This window comes from Equus asinus, chromosome 8 (genome assembly GCF_041296235.1).
Source record: "Equus asinus isolate D_3611 breed Donkey chromosome 8, EquAss-T2T_v2, whole genome shotgun sequence".
In the NCBI taxonomy this organism is placed as follows: domain Eukaryota; kingdom Metazoa; phylum Chordata; class Mammalia; order Perissodactyla; family Equidae; genus Equus; species Equus asinus.
The window spans coordinates 7,693,385-7,713,522 of NC_091797.1; the positions used below are offsets into that span (position 1 = coordinate 7,693,385).

The 20,138-nt window shown below is 40.6% G+C and overlaps 1 protein-coding gene across 1 annotated transcript in view; it reads left to right on the top strand.

Annotated features, from left to right (window-relative positions):
• Window positions 1-19,364: 19,364 nt before the first annotated feature.
• Window positions 19,365-20,138, top strand: part of LGSN (lengsin, lens protein with glutamine synthetase domain) — an 81,933-nt gene continuing 81,159 nt past the window's right edge. The window contains exon 1 of the mRNA XM_044776934.2: window positions 19,365-19,496. The gene's annotated coding sequence lies outside the window, so the exon portion shown is untranslated. The remainder of the gene's footprint in view (window positions 19,497-20,138) is intronic.

The window sequence follows — 20,138 nt, forward strand, 5'->3', positions numbered from 1 at the left end:
GAATTTATTCTGAGCTAAAATCTGAGGACCATGGCCCGGGGCCTTTCTTCCCCAAGGAAGAAAGGGCACCAAAGAAGTGAGGTGTACAGAGTGGTTATATACCCCCAAAGAGGATGTTTCACATATGATTAAAATGTCCCTTTTACAATAGTCACGAGACTGCTCTGTTGGCACAGCACTTGATGAACACAGCAGGTCTGCTGTGTAGGGAGGAAGACTTTTCCTCTACCTAAATGTGGGTTCATCTGGCCAGAGAATGAATTAAATTCACATGAGACAGAATAGCAACAGAAAATTAAACAAAGCTTTATGAGGAACCATGGCCCGGGGCCTCTCTTCCCGAAGGAAGAAAGGGCACTGAAGAAGTGGGGTGCACAGAGTGGTTACATACCCCCAAACAGGATATTTCACATATGATTGAAATGTCCCTCCCACAATAGTCACAAGGTTGCCGTGTCAGCACAGCGCTTGATGGACACAGCAGGTAGTGGTCTGCTATCTCAGAGGGCGTAGCAGGAGGCAAGTCTATTGTCTTGAGCTGGGTGGTCACAGGTGAGCTCAGCAATCAGTTCCTAGCCTAAGCAAAGATGCTTAATCCTGAAGGAAATGCCGATATTGCGAGGGGGAGGGAAGTCAGTTACAGGTGGTTACCAGAGAAGCACAATAAAATGCAGATTTAAGTCCTTGCCTGTGGCATTGATTAAGAGTTTCTAGAGAGAGGGTCATCTCCTTTCTTCCTCCTGGTACAGAGAGGGAGGCACCTTTTACAGATAGAGATTTACCTTACAAATGTAAGTGTGTCCTAACAAAGGGCAAGTTCCATTCCTCAGAGCCTCCTTCCCTGTCCCAGTTTATCAAAGGCAATCAGCCTCAAATAATCCTGATGCCAAAGAGACATATGTTGGGGTGGCCAATGCCAGACCCGTACAGCTGTCTCGGTGGCCACAGCAGTGTGGCAGGTCTGTTGTCTCTAGCTGGGTGGTCACAGGTGAGCACACACAGCAATCAGTTTCTAGCCTAAGGAAAGATTCTTATCCTTAAGGAAATGCCAACGTGGCGGAGAAGTTGCACCTTTATCTTAAGGCCATTTGTTCTTGCCAGAAGAAATGTTTAAAGCAGATATACAATGCATGCTCAACAGCCACGGTCAGGCTCTTTTGGAAAAAAAAAGTCAGGCCAAATTAGGTTTACACCAAATGGCTTCCTCATGTACTCCAATATATACTATTGCTTGCCAGTTCTATTTGTCATTATTTTCATCTATAGAATGGGTGGCACCACCTCTTTTGGTGGTGGTCATAAGGATGAAATTAGATCTTGTATATGTAGAACACATTTTGGCGACAAGAACATCATGGGAAATAACTTGTCATGTGGGAAGAGAAAGTTCACAACCTTGATGGGAAAGGTTTGGTTTAAGAATGATCAGCCAGTGTTTGGGGGGCGGAATTATCCCTGAGTTTAGGCTCCTTGCACTCAGGACCAAATCCCAGGGAGGGAGTCAAATAAAAAACAAGTAAAAATCAAAAGAGCAAAGATGTCTAACATTCACGATGGCAATGACAGGGAAGTCTGTAGCTACTGAAGATACTGATACGGAACCTCTTAATCTGAAGTCCGTGTGCCTGATGTACAGTAAGCCAAACACTGAGACATCAGTGCTTGGAGATGGAGAAAGGTTTATCTAAATTGGCCAAAACTAGAAGGCAGAAGCATGGATTCTCTCAAATCTGCCTTCACAAGAGAAGAAAGCAGCAGGTTTTATAGAGCTAAGGGGCTTGGCAGGAGGAATTTTGGAGAGACAAAGGGGCAATCCTGTTTCTTTCACTCCAGATAAGCCCCTGGGCAATCTGACTTCTGGGCATCAGAGGCAGCTGGGGGCTGGTTATCTGGTGATAAAAAAGAAGGCATACTTTTTCTTCTGTAAAATAAGCTCATAAATCCTTGAGACCCTTGAGTTATCCCTCGGGTTAAATGAGAAAACAGCAAATTGACAGTAAGATTAACTTCTATTCGTAACAAGGTTGAAAGGTAACCTTACTGAATATCTACAGTAACCCTCAGGTACTGGGCTTCAGTACAAGCTCTCCTGGGGCACACTTGGCTCCCCCAATACTAGGCATTCGGTGCAGACTTCAGTGGGCTGGAGCAGTGTGCCTGCTGCAGTGTGGGGCAGCACAGACCTCCTCAGTAGATGTTGTCCTCCTGGCTACTGCATTGGATGTCAAGGGCCACAGGAGCATCACTTCAGTGAGCTGGGGCAGAAGACAGCAGCCAATGGGCGATGCAGAAGAACACATTCTTAATTTGGGGGAAGATAATTTTTCTGCCGAGCATGCTGGGACAGAACCAGAAAAATCCAGATGGCTGAATGCCATTGTGGTTATTGTTTTCCCTTGGGCTAATGTGTTTTGGGAAACAGTTTCCACTTAAGTAATAGGGGAAGAGAAGGAACTAGAAAATTTCTCCTAATAATAGAGATGAACAAGAAAGTGGCAAATAATATTTAGCATAGGCAAGTGTAATAATGGTCAGCAGCCAGTAATGAATGATAGGGAGTATCATTTCAAGGTTAAAAATTCTGAGATGTCAATCTGAATTCAAGAATAGAGATTTTCATTTAATTAATGTGTTGTTTTAATAAAAGTGAAATATTAGATATTATTAAGAAACTTATAATGATGAAAGAAAGAATAGTTTTCTTTTACTCAAAAAACCATGGTGTGTTTTTGGGCAAGCCGCCAAGGAAGGCAATAGAGCTAAAAATAAATAAAGGTCAGTAGCAGACGGGTAATAAAATTAGGGAATGGCAAACTTCCCTGTAGAAGCAGATTTGAAAGATTAGGATTCTGATGTGGAAAAGGCCCAGAAGGAGATAGGATCAAAGTGCATTGCACAATGAAGGGTGTGGATGGGGGAATGCAGATTGGGTCATCCAATTCCTAGATTCCAGCATTATTAGGTAATCACTGAGGCTTCAAAAAAGCTATTTCAGGACTAATAAAGGGAAAGTCTATTACTTTTAAAAATGGATATACACGTGTGGACTTCATCCTGAAAGAATGAACAGTTTGAAAATTTAAATACAAAATTTAAAATTTAGAATGGCATGATTACCAGTTTGTAATAAACTTCAGTAAACATTCAGGCAGCTGGGGAGTTTTTCAAAGCTTTCTATATTTACACACGGAGAACAATTAACACCATCTCTACCTGTCCATGGACAGAACTGGGGTCCTTGGTTGAATGGTATGTTTTCCATCTTCGAGGGAATTGAAAAGGTTTGACATTTTACTGTCTCATAGGTCAGTGGCTGAATTAAAAATATGAACCCTGATTTGTGGCTTCCATTTTAGGACAACTTCAGGGAACAGTGCCTATAATTAATGAGAACTTGTTGATATTTTGAATTATAATTGCTCATAATATTAACAATGATAGATTTGGTCTTTTAGGTGAAATCACCATCTTATATAATGAAAAGCAGCCTATTCTTGTGCAAATCATAAGCCTCTTATTCTGAGAGCAGCGTGCTAAATAATTCTTAGTGTGATATTTTAGTCTATGAATAAACAGAAGGTTTCGCATATCATTATTGCTGTAGTATGAACTTTACATAATAGTAACAAAAAACTGAGCCTAATTAGTCCTTCCAGTAAAAATATTTGAGAAATTTTCCATTGCCCAATACCTTCCCATAATGGAAAATACACTGCATGGGAGGTATGTGTAAATATTTGATGCATGTTTTACTCATTTCAGTGTCACAACCTATCAATCATTAACACTTCAAAAAGCGTATACCTGGTTAGTTGTTTCCAAAGTACACTTTTTCTCTGAAGGATTTTTACATTCTTAGAATTAGAGAGGTCCCTGGTGAGCACCTAGGCTGAGATTTTAATGCCATAGGTGGTGGAATGAGACCAAGAATATTTGAGTGACTTTCACAAAATCCTCCATCCAATCTTAGCTGACTCCTAGGACCAAGACCTTCAGGTTCCCAAGTCAGTGCTCTTCTGAAGATAGTAAGGAGGATTCCTGTTCACCCTTTTTTCTGAAGGAAGGTATATAGAAACACAGTAATCTTGTCAGAGTTGTAGAAACCGAAGGGAAGAAATTTAGAAAATTGTCAGCACAGGCATTTGTGTCCAATGCTGTTACATGTGGTCACTTCCTAAAATTAAATGATAGTCTCTATAGAAAGAATCGTTGAGATTATTACCTTGACGTTTTACTACTATGACATCAAACAAATGTTCCCAACTTAGTGCCTGGCATGTGGTCAGCATGTAACAGTGTTAGTTAAATCTGATTGGGTCTAAGAAAAATTAAAATTCTAGGTAGAAAAACACCCGGATTATTTAATTGCCAGCATATATTTTTTAGAAAGTATAAATATATCTACAAGATGACAAGTGAATTAGTCTGAGAAAAAAAAATCAGTTAAATCAGGAGTTTGGTGTAGTGTGGACTAAGCCACCACCTTCCAGGCAGTTACAGCATCGGTGGTGCCCTGATGGAGATGAGAGCGAGGGGAGGACCAAGGTCTGAGTAGCATTCCCAATAGGCTGAGGCATTTGATTGGTGAATAAACACCTACAGTGAAGGTTGTTTTCCTCATATTGAGGTGGAGAAGCAGTATGATGCCCTGGGTAGTGGTAAAGGAGCTCTTCTTTACTGGAAATTTATCCTCAGGGTAAAGCCTACAGAATTCCTCTCTAAGTCATTCTGAGAAGCCAGCAACAATGCACTGGGGGCCTGACCTCCGGCAAAGTAATGATTTCTTCTCTTCTCTGCTTTGAAGCAGGGGATTCTGTAGAACAACTTCCAGACCCTGCTCTTTGGCCAGCGTCGGAGCTGACGGCTCCTCATTGTATTTTCAGTTTCTTAGGAGCAGAGGCAAGGTGCAGTGACAGACTGGAGCGCAAGCTCCCAGGAACTCCTGCAGGATGAGGATGTTCCATTGGTTGTGTGGAAGTGTGGCCTGTCCCAGGGAGCTCTACTCACAGCGTCACTCCTTTCTGAGACATCAACCAATAACTGAGATCCAGATGGGGCTTTTGGTCAGGATGCTGTGGCTTAGTCCCTCAAATAAAATGTAAAAACTTCTAGTATAGATCTTGCCCTTAAGCCTGTTATCCATCAATAAACAAACTATTAGTTAACTTAAACAGAAATTAGTTGACAGGCAACAGAAAGAGAAGTGAGGTTCCAGTAGGTATCTATAGACAAGTAGTAAGGAAACTTACCACTTTTCTTTTTTGGCCCCAGAACCAATAGAGGGAAATCAAAAATGTTTCAATTCACGTTTTTATTTTCCTCATGCAAAATGCTAATAGTCTTACTGGGTGCCCTGGTGGTGATGAAAGAAGTACACATTATTTGGGTATTTTATTTATATTGGAATGCAAATGAAAAAAATTGGCCTGGAAAATATTATGGTCTGAGATACATGATCTGAAATATATTTGAGAAGCAGCATGAAGAGAAGACTAAGTGCTCTGGAAACTGGGGGGGTGGAGAGGCAGCGGGTAGAATGGAAGGCACTATCTCAGCTTTCTCACATGTCGGTTGGGGATGATAAGAGCACCTAGTTTATAGAGTTCTTTTGGAGATTAAACATAACGACATATGTTGGTTAAAAGTAAAAGGACAGAGAACAATATTCCATGCAAATACTAACAAAACAATCAAAACAAAGCAAAAAACCTGGGACGGTTATATTAACAGGTAAGGTAGACATTATGAGAAAGAATATTACTAGGGATAAAGAAGGGCAATACATAATGATAAGGGGGTTAATTCATTAAGAAGACCTAACAATCCTAAATGTAGATGCACCTGAAAACAGGGTTTTTAGATACCTGAAGCAAAACACTGATAGAACTGAAAGGAGAACTATATAAATCCATTCTAGCTGGAGATTTCAGCTCTCCTCTCTTAGCAATTAATAGAACGAATAGATAGAAAATCAGTAAAGATACAGAAGACTTGAACGACGCAATCAATCAACTTGACCTATTTAATGTTTATGGAAAACTCCATGGAAAAGCAGCAGAATACATATTCTTTTTAAGTGTGCGTGTGGCTTTCACCAAGACAGACAGATTCTAGGCCACAACACAAATCTCAATAAATTTAACTGGATTGCAGCCAGCCCGGTGGCGCAGTGGTTAAGTTTGCACACTCCGCTTCAGTGGCCCGGGGTACCCTGGTTTGGATCCTGGGTGCAGAACTATGCGCTGCTTGTCAAGCCATGCTGTGGTAGGTGTCCGACATATAAAGTAGAGGAAGGTGGGCACGGATGTTGGCTCAGGGCCAATCTTCCTCAAAATAAATAAGTAATAAATAAAATAAATTTAATTGGATTGAAATAAAATAATACAAAGTCTGTTCTCTGGCTACAATGAAATTAAAATAAAATCAATAACAGAAAGATATAGAAAATCCCCAAATATGTGAAAATTAAACACTATACTCTAAATAAAACATGGATCAAACAAGATATCACAATTGAGATTACGAAGTATTTTGGACTAAATTAAACGAAAATATAACACATCAAGGTCTGCGGATGTAGCCAAAAAAGCACTTTGTGGGAAAATTCTAATATCAAATGCTTATATTAGAAAAGAAGAAAGATCTCAAATCAATGATCCAAGCTTAAATCTTAAGAAACTAGAAAAAAGGAGAAAATTAAGTCCAAAGTAAGCATACGGAAGCAAATAATAAAAATAATAGAAGGAATTAGTGAAATAGAAAGCAGAACAATGGGGCTGGCCCCGTGGCCGAGTGGTTAAGTTCACGCGCTCCGCTGCAGGCGGCCCAGTGTTTCGACGGTTCGAATCCTGGGCGTGGACATGGCACTGCTCGTCAGACCACGCTGAGGCAGCGTCCCACATGCCACAACTAGAGGAACCCACAACGAAGAATACACAACTATGTACTGGGGGGCTTTGGGGAGAAAAAGGAAAAAATAAAATCTTTAAAAAAAAAAAAAGAAAGCAGAACAATATATAGAAAAATCAATAGAGTGCAACACTTATTCTTTGCAAAGCTCAATAAAACTGATAAATCTGTAGCCAGACTAACAAGAAAAAAGAAAGAGAGAGAGAGAACATTACTTACCAATATTAGGAATGAGATAAGAGATATCATTACAGTTCCTCAGATAGTTTAAAAAAGATAATAAGGAAATATTATGATTAATTTTGTACCAATAAATTTGGAAAGTTAGATGAACTAGGCAAATTCTCTTGAAGTTAAAAACTACCAAATTTCATGCAAAAAGAAACAGAAAATTGCAATAGTTGCAATATTTATTAAAAGCCGTAGAAGTTACAGTGAAAAACTGTTCTATTAGGGAAACTCCAGGCCCAGGTGGCTTTGTTGGTGACTTCTACCAACTATTTGATTTAAGGCTGAAAGAATACTAATTCTACACAAGCTCTTCCAGAACATCAAGGAGGAGCGAATTCGTCCCAACTCATTTTATGAGGTCAGCATTACTCTGATAAAGACATTAAAAGAAAAGAAAAGAAAAGAAAAGAAAACAAAACTCCAATATTCCTCATAAATATAGATGCAATGCAAAAATCCTTAACAAAGTATTAGAAAATTGAATTCAGTGATACGTAAAGCAGAATGTGTCATGATCAAATGAGTTTATCACAGGAATTCAAGCTTAGTTTACAATTTGAAAATCAATCAACATAATACCAACCAATATAATCTCAACAGACTAAAAATCACACATCATTTCAATAGAGGCAAAAACCATATGCATATATATTTCTCCGTATGTCACTTTTTTCACTTAGCTTTGTTTTTTTAAAATTTTAAACTTATATTAATTGATGATTATTTTTCAAATGATATTACCAGACTTATATAAAAAGACAGTCTCCTTCTGTTTTGATTTTTTTTTTCACTTTTGATTTTTGCTTTCCTGAAACAATCATGCAAATCTTTTAGCTGTTTCTTGTGGTATTTACCTTCACGTCTGTAGATAACATGCTTCTGTTTTTGTTGTTGAGGAAGATTTGTCATGAGCTAACATCCTCTGCCAATCTTCCTCTGTTTTGTATGTGAGCCACCACCACAGTGAGGCCATTGACAGACGAGTGGTGTAGGTCCACCCCTGGGAACCAAACCCCAGCTGCCAAGGCAGAGAACACTGAACTTAACCTCTAGGCCAGGGGGGCTGGCCCTGATAACGTGCTTCTTAAGGCTTTTATTTTTTAGTTTTAGATATTATCTATTGCTTTTCTACTAAAGAGGAGGATGATTTTGTTCTCTCTCTCTCACACACACACACTCATACATTCAGACACATACTTCTCCCTGTCTCACATCCCCTAGAAAGCGTAATATTACTTTTTTTAGCTCAATCAGTAACCTGTATTTAAATTACTATGTGACTGTTATTTACAGCTAAGCTACATGCTGCGCTAGGCTTACACCTCTTGTTCAATGTCTGTATTTCCAGGAGTTGGTATTGTTCAAAATTAGTGTTTTGTTTCTGTTTTTTTTTCTGTGATTCAACCACGAATTTATCCCCAAATTCTACCTATAGACTGAAAAAAATCTCTTCTGAATAGCTCACACATCAGATGTTCTTTTTCTTTCTGGGTAATACCCTTTCTTCTGTCTTCTTGATCCAGTTTGGACTGGTTGCTTTCTAGGAATTTTAAACACCTGTCATCTTGGGATTTCTATTCACTGTCATCCTAGATATTACTTTCCCATCTCTCTCTTTTTCTTTTCTTTCCTTTTACGTCCCCTATCCCCTTCCCTTACTGTCTTATGCTGGAGCTCCTGTTCTCTGCTGTCCCTGTGGGTTTATTCATTTAACATTTTGTAGCTTCATTTTATAGGTATTTGGGGTAAGAGTGAAGATAAAAATGTGCATTCAATATTTCTGGACCAAATTTATTAACTTTTCATAGCTTTGGTTTGAAATACCCTAGAAAGCTCTTCCTTTGATTCATGCTTGAAGATACTTAATCCCCACAGAACATTCAGTAAATGGGGATGACGTCATGGGAGATACAGGTATACACTAATTTTTAGTTTTTCAAACAAATCTGAGTTGCCGATTCTCTGATGTAGGAATTTAAGATGTCCAGATCTCCTCCTTGCAGTTGGTGAGTATGTTCCAAGTTTAATTTTTTTCCTAGTACAACAAAAAAGTATTTAGCACATTGTGAAATAGCATGGAGAGATAGTAATGTTCTATATTTGCACAGTACCTTTTATCCTGAAGGTTTGCCAAGTACTTTATAACTTGAAGAAGAGATTGTTTTGTTCTCAAATTAAAAGCATCTCATTCTAAGATGAAATATTATTATCTTAGGAGGCACAGCTCTACAAAATAATGTTTTAATGAAAGAAGCATACTTTTGGGGAACTCTGAGAGTCAGATGGCTGTTGCTGACAAGCATTTTCGATGATCACGGCTCACTAGGACCTTGCATTTCTTTGTCGGATGACATCTAGATTCTACTGGGCAGCTTAGCTGAATTTCTTACCTTGAGCTGGAGATAAGTGCCATCATTTAATTATCAAAAATATGCCCTCTAGCACTCTCACACCTGAAATCAGCGTCGAAAACTAACTCAAATGTGGACTTGCATGATGACTGCCCAAGGTTGGAGGCATAAATAAATAAAAAGGTTGAACATAAAAATTATTAAAGTGTTTATAATATTTATAGTTTCCAAAGTAATAAAAACCTAAGATTGTACCAAGAATTTCATATACATGTCTCAAATTTTTTAAATCCCAAATGAATCCTAAGAAGATAGAACCAAGTAAGGTAGCAAAACCAGATATTCTGTTTTTTAGACTACCATTTAAATTCTAAAAATAGTGACAGTACTTATTTAGTAGGCAGACTTCTGGCAATCCCAACCCAAACCGGCAGCTGAGAACCTGAACACAAACAAAAAAAGCCTCTGAGTGGTCACAACAGATGTCAAAAAGCTGGCACTTTCTTTGTGGTAGAGCCATGCCAGCTCTCACATTTAGTAGATATTCAATTCTACTCTGTTTATTAAAAAAGACAGGCCGTTATCAGTAAGACACACTGACAGCAGAGTCTGACTATTTTAGAAAGATTTCCCCAAATGAACAAACAAATCTGTTTTGCTAACTATTATTAAATGGAAAAGTGATTCTTGGGGCCAGCCTGGTGGCGTAGTGGTTAAGTTCGTGTGTTGTGCTTTGGCAGCCCAGGGTTCACATGTTTGGATCCTGGGCATGGACCTACACACCACTCATCAAACCATGCTGTGGCGGTGTCCCACATACAAAACAGAGGAAGATTGGCCCAGATGCTGGCTCAGGGACAATCTTCCTCACCCCCCAAAAAAAAGTGATTCTCGTCAAACTTCACTTTCTCAAACTATATTGAGTTTTTCTTGGGTCAAATAAAATCCTCACCCCACATTGATTTAAAATCCAGTATTAACTGAAAGCTCAAGGTTATGTTAGAAATGTATCAAAACTCTAGGTATAGGAAATAGATGGATGACACCCTACATAATTCACGGCAATTTCATTCATTGATTCAACAAACGTTTCATTGGGTCATTACTCTAAGTGCTAGGTACTATTTCAGTGAAGAAGACACAGTTTTGAACAAGAAGACAAAATCCCTGACTTTGTGGAACTTATATTCTATTAGAGGCAGATAATAAACATAATAAGTTAACGAATGATAAAGTGTGTCAGAAGCCAGTAGGTATTATCGGAAAAAAGATACAGCAGGGCAAGGGAAGCTGGAGGCATGGGGGTGATTGCAGTTTTCAGAAGGGTGGCCAGGCTGGGCCTTGCTGAGATGGTGCGATTTACACGAAGACTGGAAGAGGTGGGGCTCTCTGGGGATAGTATGCCAGCTGAAGAAATGGCCAGTGCAGACTCTGGGCTAGGAGTGTGCTTGGTGTGATGGAGAAACAGTGACAAGGCCGTTTGCTGGGCAGAGGGAAGGGGCGGAGATGCAGTCTCAGGGAGAGGGGAAGGGGCGTCTGACCGTGTGCATCTTTAGGCCACTGTCAGCGCTCTTGATTTGTCCGTGTTACTTGTTAAGCGTAATCACCACGTGTTCTTAATTCTTACAGGAAGCGGGAGTGTCTGCCACATACACAGCACTTTTGCAGGGAAGCTGCCCATGCTTGGGCTTTGCCTTAGCTCAAGTGTTGTGAATGAAGTGACCTCCTGCTCCCCCTCCCTCCAGCCTACCCTTGGTTGATTGGAGAGAGAACTGGACTCCGGGCAGCTGTCCACAGCACGCCAGCCTCCAGGAGTGGGCCTGGGACAAAAGGCTCTCTCTGAAGAGCTTTGAGTGGATTCGACTAGATCCTTCTCAGGAATTTAACTGAGAAGAATGAAAAGAAAACAAGCTGATAATAGAAAGAGAAGAGGACACACAGGAGCAGATAGGTTAACAGTGGAACAATTAGAATTAAGGTCATTAGGGAAGTCCTGCTCCCCATGTCCCCAGGAAGCTTAGGAATTGGAAAGACAGTCTAGCTTCTGGCCCTATGAGGCTGATTCTAAATGGTTCCTGCTTTTCTGGGGTTTTCATGCATGTGTGAACTTCTATTACCATCCCTCCTCATCTTACACTGTTTCAGGTAAATTGAATAAATATCTATTTCTGACAAACAAAAGAGCCTAACAGAAATTATAATCACCAGGGTAGCAGTCTCCTTGCATTCATAATCATCTGTAGATCAGTTTAGGCTATCGAATCTTGAAAAAGATTTTCACCTTCTCCATCCTTCAGATGTATTGGATGAGGACACACTCGGGAGCCAGCTCAGTCCCTAACCAGCCATGTGAGTTTGGGCAGAGATTTCACCTGAGAGTTTCCACATCTGTGAAAAAGAGATAACAAGACCTCTTAGAGTTGTTGGGAGATTAGATAGGTACAGAGCATACAGAAATCCCTCAGCCGGTACCTGGTACGGAGTAAAGACTCCAATAGCATCATCATTTGATGATGAGACAAATTGCTGTTCCTATATGCTAAAGAAACACTCCAGGTGACCACTGTCATGGGTGGGTTAACTGCTAATTGTTAGGACAGTGGTAATTTACCGTTTATTAGTTAGAGTCCTTCAAAATAGTTAGTCAATCTCTACACTCTACGGGCATGTTTCAGTCAACAAAGCTTTTTGTTAACTGCAGAGAAAGTTATCTATGGAGAGGGGGACAGGCAGGCACAGCTTGAGAGTCCCTGCCCTACACAGGAAGGACCTTGAGTTTGGTGCTGGGGAAAGCGACAGTGACACCCAAGGCACACAAAACCTGCTCACGACTGAACCCAAGCTCGTCGAGGACTTAGGGGACTTTGATTTTTTAGTCTATGCTTGTCTTTGTCCTTGTTTTTTAATGATACCAGTACCTGGAATATGGTAGTAAGCACACAATAAATATTTTTTGAATGAAGAAATACATGTTGAATAAATGAAAAGTAATCACAATGAACAAAAAGACTGGAAAAGAGGAATAAATCAAGGGCTAGGGAAATGCAGAAGGGCAATAAATTCTGACCAGGGTATTGGACCACGTGTTTGGAGACTGAAGACTCAGCATCTGAATTGGATCTGGAAGACTAGAATTTTGACAATTGGTCAGTGGGGTGGGGCTCCAAGGGAGAGCCTTTCTAGAAGAGGGACTTCCAAGGATCAGAGATGTGAAAGTAAGTATTCAATCTGGAGAGTAGGAAGTTGTCTGGGGTGGGTGGACCTGAGTGAGCCTGGTGGAGGACAAGAGTGGTCCAGAGGGTGTGACAGGAGATGAAGCTGAAAAGGTTGTCTGGAACCCGCATGTAAAATGACCTCCTGTCCCATACACTTTGGATTTTATCCTAGAGGCATGAAATGAAAACAAAAATAGTTTCTATTGAATTATATAAACATATACTCATATTATTTAAACAATATGAAATATTCATTAGCACAACATAGCCCTAATGATCTCTGAGATTTTAAAAGGTCATTCTCATAGTAGTGTGGACAGAGATTAATGAGAGAGGGACTAGATTTAGGGGGACAGTGGGCTATTGTACTAATTCTTAGGAGAGGAAAATGCTTTCAGGGTTTCTGGAATTTCAACAAATAATGTTAACTCCATCAATCATTTTCGAACTCTGTTTAGTGAGTCAATTCAAGAAATATTTGTGGAGGTCCTGGGATGCTTCATGTACTTTGGGGAGGCAGAGTAAGACAGAACAAGAAGCTCCCCATCTCGCGGAAGAGAGATATAGGCTCAGCCTTGAAGAGAGAGTTATCAAATGTTTAGATCTTTGACTATCTGACTGTAAAAAAAAAAAAAACCCAAAACAAAACCCAAAAAGGTCTTCAGTGCAGTTTCAACTTCTTTGTGTGAGCGGGTGGATGAAACTTCATATTTCTAAGCTACTTGCTGGGAGCTCTGTTCTAGGCTCACCCTATTTTGTGTTGGATTATTGATCTTTTCTTACTGATTATATATGAAGGAAAGTGGGTGTTCGTGTTATCAATTGCTATATTTTCCCCAGTCTGTCATCGGCCTTTTTTTGCAGTTTCCTTATTCAGTATTTTTAAATATAACCAAAATGCATCCACTGTTTCTTTTGTGGCTTCTGAGTTTGGTGTTGTATTCGGAATGGCATCGGACGCCTCAAACTTATACAAAATGCTTCCATGTTTTGATGTTTTTATGATTTCATTAACTATTTGGAGTCTACTTTGATCTAACTTATTTTTTCCTAGTGGTTACCCAGTTAGCTCAACACTGTTTGTCCACAAATCCATCTTCTCTGCACTCATCTGAAATTTCATTGTCGTTTTAGTTTGGATTCCTACGTTACCATACGATTCTAATAGTTACTTATGTATTTATTATAATGTTATGCTATTTGTGATATCTTTTCGTGAAAGTTATTCTTTGTTTGAACTACTCAATAAATCAACATATTATCTTATTTTGTCCTGTTCAATGCCTTACATTCATTATTAATATTTCTTTATAATTTTAAATTATGCCTGCCTGTTATTAATAACAGTTGGTTTTTGACCCACTAGTCATTTACTGTGGTCACTGATGTTTGGTCTTATTTCTGTCCGTTTCTTTCGAGCTCTGTCTTTTCTCTTTCTAAATGAATGGAGATTTATTTGGCTTTACTTTTCGTAATTACTTGAAAATGACACATGCCCGTCTTCATTTTATTAACTTCTCTGTAAATTTTTCGCAATCGGCTGTTTTCCTTTGCTCGCCAGGCTCTAGCCATCCTTGTCTTTTTTTCTTTTCTTCAACTGCTCCAAGTGTTCTACTCCAGGGCCTGTGCATTTGCTTTTCCTGTGGCCAGGAGATTTCCTCCCCAGACCTCTGCATGGTCGGCTCCTTCTCATCACTCACTGAGATGTCACCACAGCCATGCGTCACTTAACGATGGTGGTACCTTCTGAGAAATGCATCATTAGGTGATTTCGTCCTTACGCGAACATAATAGAGTGCACTTACACAAACCTAGATGGGATAGCCTACTACACACCTAGGCTATGCACTGCTAATCTTGTGGGACCACCCTGGCATATGTGCTCTGTTGTTGGTCAGAAATGTTGTTATGAGGCCCCCTGAGTGTACTCACAAATGCCTTCCACGATCTCCTTCGCTATAGTTCCTCCCACCCCACTCACTCCCAGTCTCAGCAGCTCATTCACTCTCTACCTCCTTATCTCATTTGATTTTCTTCATGGGCTTTTCACTCTCTAACAGGATTCTCTTTTATTATGGGTTTAGTTGTCTTTTGTTTACTTATTTATTTTCCTTATCCTGCCACTAGAATGTAAGCTTGGTGAAGGCAGATACCTTGTCTATCTTGGTCATCATTTTATCCCCAGTGCTTTGAACTGTGACTGGCACATGTTAGGCCACTAATAGTTGGCAAATAAATATTTGTTGAATGAATGAATAAGTCCTTGTTTTTCCTAAGAATGTCTTCCTGTTCTTCAAAACTCTGTGGGGTTCCTGGACCTCTAGTCCCAGTAAGTGTGCTCTGGGACAATCCTCCCTCTGGCTTTCTGTGTAAATGCTCACCTTGCTGTCTAGGGAATGGTGGTCATTGCCTCCTTCCTTTTAAGCATAGGCAGGATCCCAAGAAGACCAATCTGGTTGAAGGGGCAGCAAAACCTGGGGCTTAGAGGGTCCTTGCTCACAGGGCCAGCACATTTGCAAATGGACTAATCCATTTATTTTGAAAACAATTGGTTTTGATGTAATGTCTTATTAATAACTAATGCTCTATGGTTGCTTTAAGAAATAAACATTTTTTTCTCTTTCTTAAGACTTGGAACAAATTGCATATACTATGAAATTAATTGTTTTCTGGTTGATGAGTTATTAAAAATTTCTGCATGTTTAATCAATATTATTAACTGGATTTCTGTAGTAGGAATGTTTGGAATAAGGTTGGAGTTTTGGACAAGGTAGGCTGAAGTAAGAATCTGAGAATCGTAAGAGATGAAGTTTGGTGCCAAGGGTTTGAGGTAGCCGGGGGTTCTTGCTGATCACAGTGAAGCCCTTAGTTGGCTATTGGCTTTCAAGTGGGATGCTGAGGTCTGTAAATAATCCTGCTTCTTGGGGTTTCTTTAAGCCTTCAATCTAGGCAGTTAAGGCAGATACACAGAGACTCCAGACTCCTCCCAACCACTACCTGGCTGGAGCCTCACCTAGCCAACAAGCTCTCTCAATGTTGTCAGCAGTAGGCAGAGCCCTGAAGGTGGCAGTGAGAGGTGTGTGTATGCGTGCACACCTGTGTGTGTGTGTGTGTTTGGGTTGAGACGGGGAGCTATACAGCGGGGGAGGTGAGAGGGGAAGGTGATTCTGCCAGAAGGAAACCGGGTCCTCTGTTAGCTCCAGGGTCCTCTTGCATATTATTTCCTCCTGGTCATCCTATTACTTCATCCCTCCCTCCCTCCCTCCCTCCATCCATTCATCCATCCAGTAGACTCATCAACAACGTTTCTGAGCCCCTATTCTTCTAGGCATGGGGATACAGTAGTGAACACAATGAGGTTCCTTTTCTTATAGAGTTTAAATTCTAGTAAAGAGAGAGAAAAAACAAACAAATAAATACATGATGTTTCATTTAATGATAAAAACCTTGGAGAAAAACAAAGTATGGCAAGGAAAAAGAGAGTGAAGATGGTGGTGGCGCTACTTTACACAGGGTTGTCAGGAAAGTCCTCTCTGGGCACATGACATTTGAACTTAAGGAAAATAAAGGATGACCTTGCTTGTGGGGTTTCTGGGGAACCCTATTTCATGACCTGTTAATGAACCATGACGCGTGGTTTGGAAAATTCTGATAGGGCCTGTTGACTTGGTAAGGTTTGGATTTTATTTTAAATGAAATGGGGAAGCATTAGAGAATTTTGAGTAGAAAAGTAACATGATCTGACATATTTCAAAAGAATTACTTGGGCCGTTGTATGGGTAACAGACTTCGTGGGTGGGGGAATGCCGAAGCTGGGAGACCTGTGCATTCAGTCCTATAACTTTGCTATAACTTTATTTATTTATCACTATTAGTATTCATCAAACTTCCTTCATCAGATATGCTAAAAATAGGTAAATAACAGCCAGCTTTTAAACAGAAGTTTCGTAGTTTGTGTCTTCAAATGAAAACCTGGCAGAATTGGTGCTCAGTAAACTTTAGTTTTCTCTATCCTTCAGTCTTAATCAAATCTTCTCCTTGGCTAAACAAGATTTATCTGGAACACAGTCCAACTTCTCCACAAATCTCATTTGGTTGTTCCATCTTGGTTGGCCTCGGGCTGTGTTCCTTTGGGGCCACACTTATCTTCCGGGATCTCCACCTGCACAGCCAGTGTCCTCTGACTCAGCTGGATTCTCCACGGTGGAGCAGGCTTTCTGTCCCTGTAAGTGGCTCGAGGCACATGATAACTTTGTTGTTGCTGCTGATTGCAGAGCAGCCCTTAATTGTGTACATCTTGCCCTTTAACACATGTAGCTAATGAATGAGAAACTGCTTTTCTACGGAGAAAAGATCCTTTGCAAAGAACAGGTAGGGAAAAGTTTACGTGGAGGCTGTTTTATCCCAGAACGCGCTTTGGTGTTTCCTGTTTCTTTCTTAGACTGGCTTTCCCTCCTCCTTCCTTGCTCTGCTTCATGTCCTGGGAGGCTGACTATTACGGACCACACCACAGGCTCCGTCCCCCTCTGGTTTTAGGTTGGGTTTGGCTAACAGGAGACCCCAGTGGAGATCTGAAAATGGGAAGGGAACAGGTTTTGGATATTTGTTCCGCCAGCTTCCTTTTTGCTGAGTTACCATTGATTGCTTTTGTCCCTCTACTAAAGGTCACGACTCCTGCGGGCAGCCCTCTGTTACAACTATATCTTCTCTCTCTGGGTTCTAGTAACCTTCTCTCACCCTTCAGACCAAAGGGTGATAAAGGCTCCTAATTGTTCCTGGTCCTGGGGAGCTGCAGCAGCTTTTGTGGGTTCCTCTTAACACTGCCTCCTCCTCTGTAAGTAAAGGCTTTATTACATTCTCTTCAGTTGTCCTGTTTCCTGCCAGTCTCATAACTGAATATGCAGAGTTTTCTCTTCAGGAGTGGCTGAGTGGGAAAGTATAAAACTCTTGTACAGAAAAATACTTAACGCCATTTGCATATCCGAGACAATTTTATCTTGAAGTGACAAAAAAGGGAACTCACAAATTCACCTATCAGTTTAGCCCATGGCCATGACACACGAATACTTAGGCTCATATGTAGCCATTTGAAGCAGAATTGGCAGTTATTTATTTATTTATTTTTAAAGACTTTATTTTTCTTTTTTCTCCCAAAGCCCCCCAGTACACAGTTGTGTCTTTTTAGTTGTGAGTCTTTCTAGTTGTGGCATGTAGGATGCCACCTCAGTGTGGCCTGATGAGTGGTGCCATGTCCGCGCCCAGGATTCAAACTGGTGAAACCCTGGGCCGCACAAGCGGAGTGCATGAACTTAACCACTCCACCACGGGGCCAGCCCCTGCAGAATTATTTTGAGGAAAGAGTGTTTAGATTAAGCATTAAACAGCTACATGTATGCTTTGAGGATCCACAAAGTCTAGGCAGAAGGAAAATTTCCTTATAAAATTCCTTTCCACTGGGAAAGGAAGTAGCTGGTTATGATTGAATGAGAGACTGCTAGTTGTGAGACGCCGTGAATACTGGGTCAGTGTGAATCCAAACATTCAGGGAGAAAGATGATTGGTTAGAAGTGGCATAACATGGTATTTAGGGCACAGCTTCTGGAACTAGACTCTCCGGGTTCAAACCCTGCCTCTGCTATCTTCCAGTTGGGAAGCTTTGGCCACATTACTTCATGTCACTGTGCTTCAGGGTCCTATCTTAACAGAGGAAAAACAGGAGGAGCTGATTCATAGTACTGTTATGAGGAATCAATGAGTGAATTCACGTAGAGCACTTAAGATAGTGCCTGGTGACATATGTTTAATAATTCTATTTCTTTGTGTTATCCTGAAAGTAGACATGACGTTGCTGGGACAAGGACAGATTATTATTACTTACAGAAATAACCTTATTTGTTGCCTTTCCCCTCATTTCTTCCTCCTTCTGGAATGATGCAATAAGAGCCAATGGACAGGCCTACATGGGGTGTGTGTTGTACTGTAGGAGAGGAACCCCCAAAATATGAATCTAGAGCTTATATAGGAGAGGGGTGGCTGTCACCTCATTTTTCAGGAAAAGGAGAGATACTTTTGCCCCCTACTGTGAACAAATTCTCCTTGGGAAGAGGAGGGGAAGAATCCTGGGTTTTTACCCTGGAATATAAATAGTTGGCCCCCCACATTAGTGAGTTCCATTATGTGGATCCAACCAACCGTGGATTGAAAGGCCTACAATGGTTGCATCTGCACATGTTCAGTGTTTTTTCTTGTATTTATTCCCTAAACAATATAGTATAACAAGTGTTTACATAGCTTTTGCATTGTATCAGGTATTATAAGTAATCTAGAGATGATTTGAAGTACACGGGAGAATGTGCGTAGGTTGTGTGCAAATACTACACCATTTCATATAAGGGACTTGAGCAGATTTTGGTACGGGGGGTCCTGGAGCCAGTCCCCCCCATGCATGCTGAGGGATAACTGTGAGTGTTTCCTGGAAAAGATAAGACAAGTGTTCCTAGGTTTACAGCTCCTGGAATGTCTCTATGGCTTTGGGTCTCATCTGACCCCAGAAGTGTAAACACACACCCCTGGGGAGGAAAATCTTCTGCTATCTGTTCAATAATCTTTTAGATTTCAAGGTTTGTTCTTTAACCTAATCCATGTAAAACTTTTCCAGAAAGCCCCAACTGTTTAGAAACATTAAACATTTACTTCCTGACACCTGGCACATAGTGAACCGCTATCAGCATCAGCTCTCAGGATCCTGCAGCTGGTCAGAAGCAGTGGAAATCGTGCGGTAACTTCCGAGGTGTGTTCCCATCTGAGAGCTGTTGGATAAATCTGTTCGCTCGCTTGGTACTTCCACATTAATGCTGTTTCTTAGTGAAACGCAAAACTTCTGAAAGTTTCTTATAGAAGCCAAGACAACTTATAATCATAATAATTATGAATCTAAATAGTCACATTTATTAAGTTGAAGCTAATCACTTTACACAAATGATTCAATTTAGACTTCATGGCAATGTTATAAGTTGGGTACTTAATATCGCCACTTTATAGAACAGGAAAATAAAGCTCCTGGAGGGGAAGCAGCTCACCTCAAAGTTATACACCAGTAAGTGGCAGAGCCATGAGTCCATGCATGCGTATATGCCTTTAAAACTCATGCTCTTTACTGATGTGGTATGAAGCAGAATCTGTGTTTTTTTTTTTTTTTTTTTAAGATTGGCAGCTGAGCTAACACCTGTTGCCAATCTTTTCTTTTTTTTCTTCTTCTTCTTCTCCCCAAAGCCCCCGGGTACATAATTGTATATTCTAGTTGTGAGTGCCTCTGGTTGTGGCATGTGGGACGCTGCCTCAGCGCGGTCTGATGAGCGATGCCATGTCTGCACCCAGGATCTGAACCAGCGAGACCCTGGGCCACAAAGTAGAGCGCGCGGGCCTAACTTCT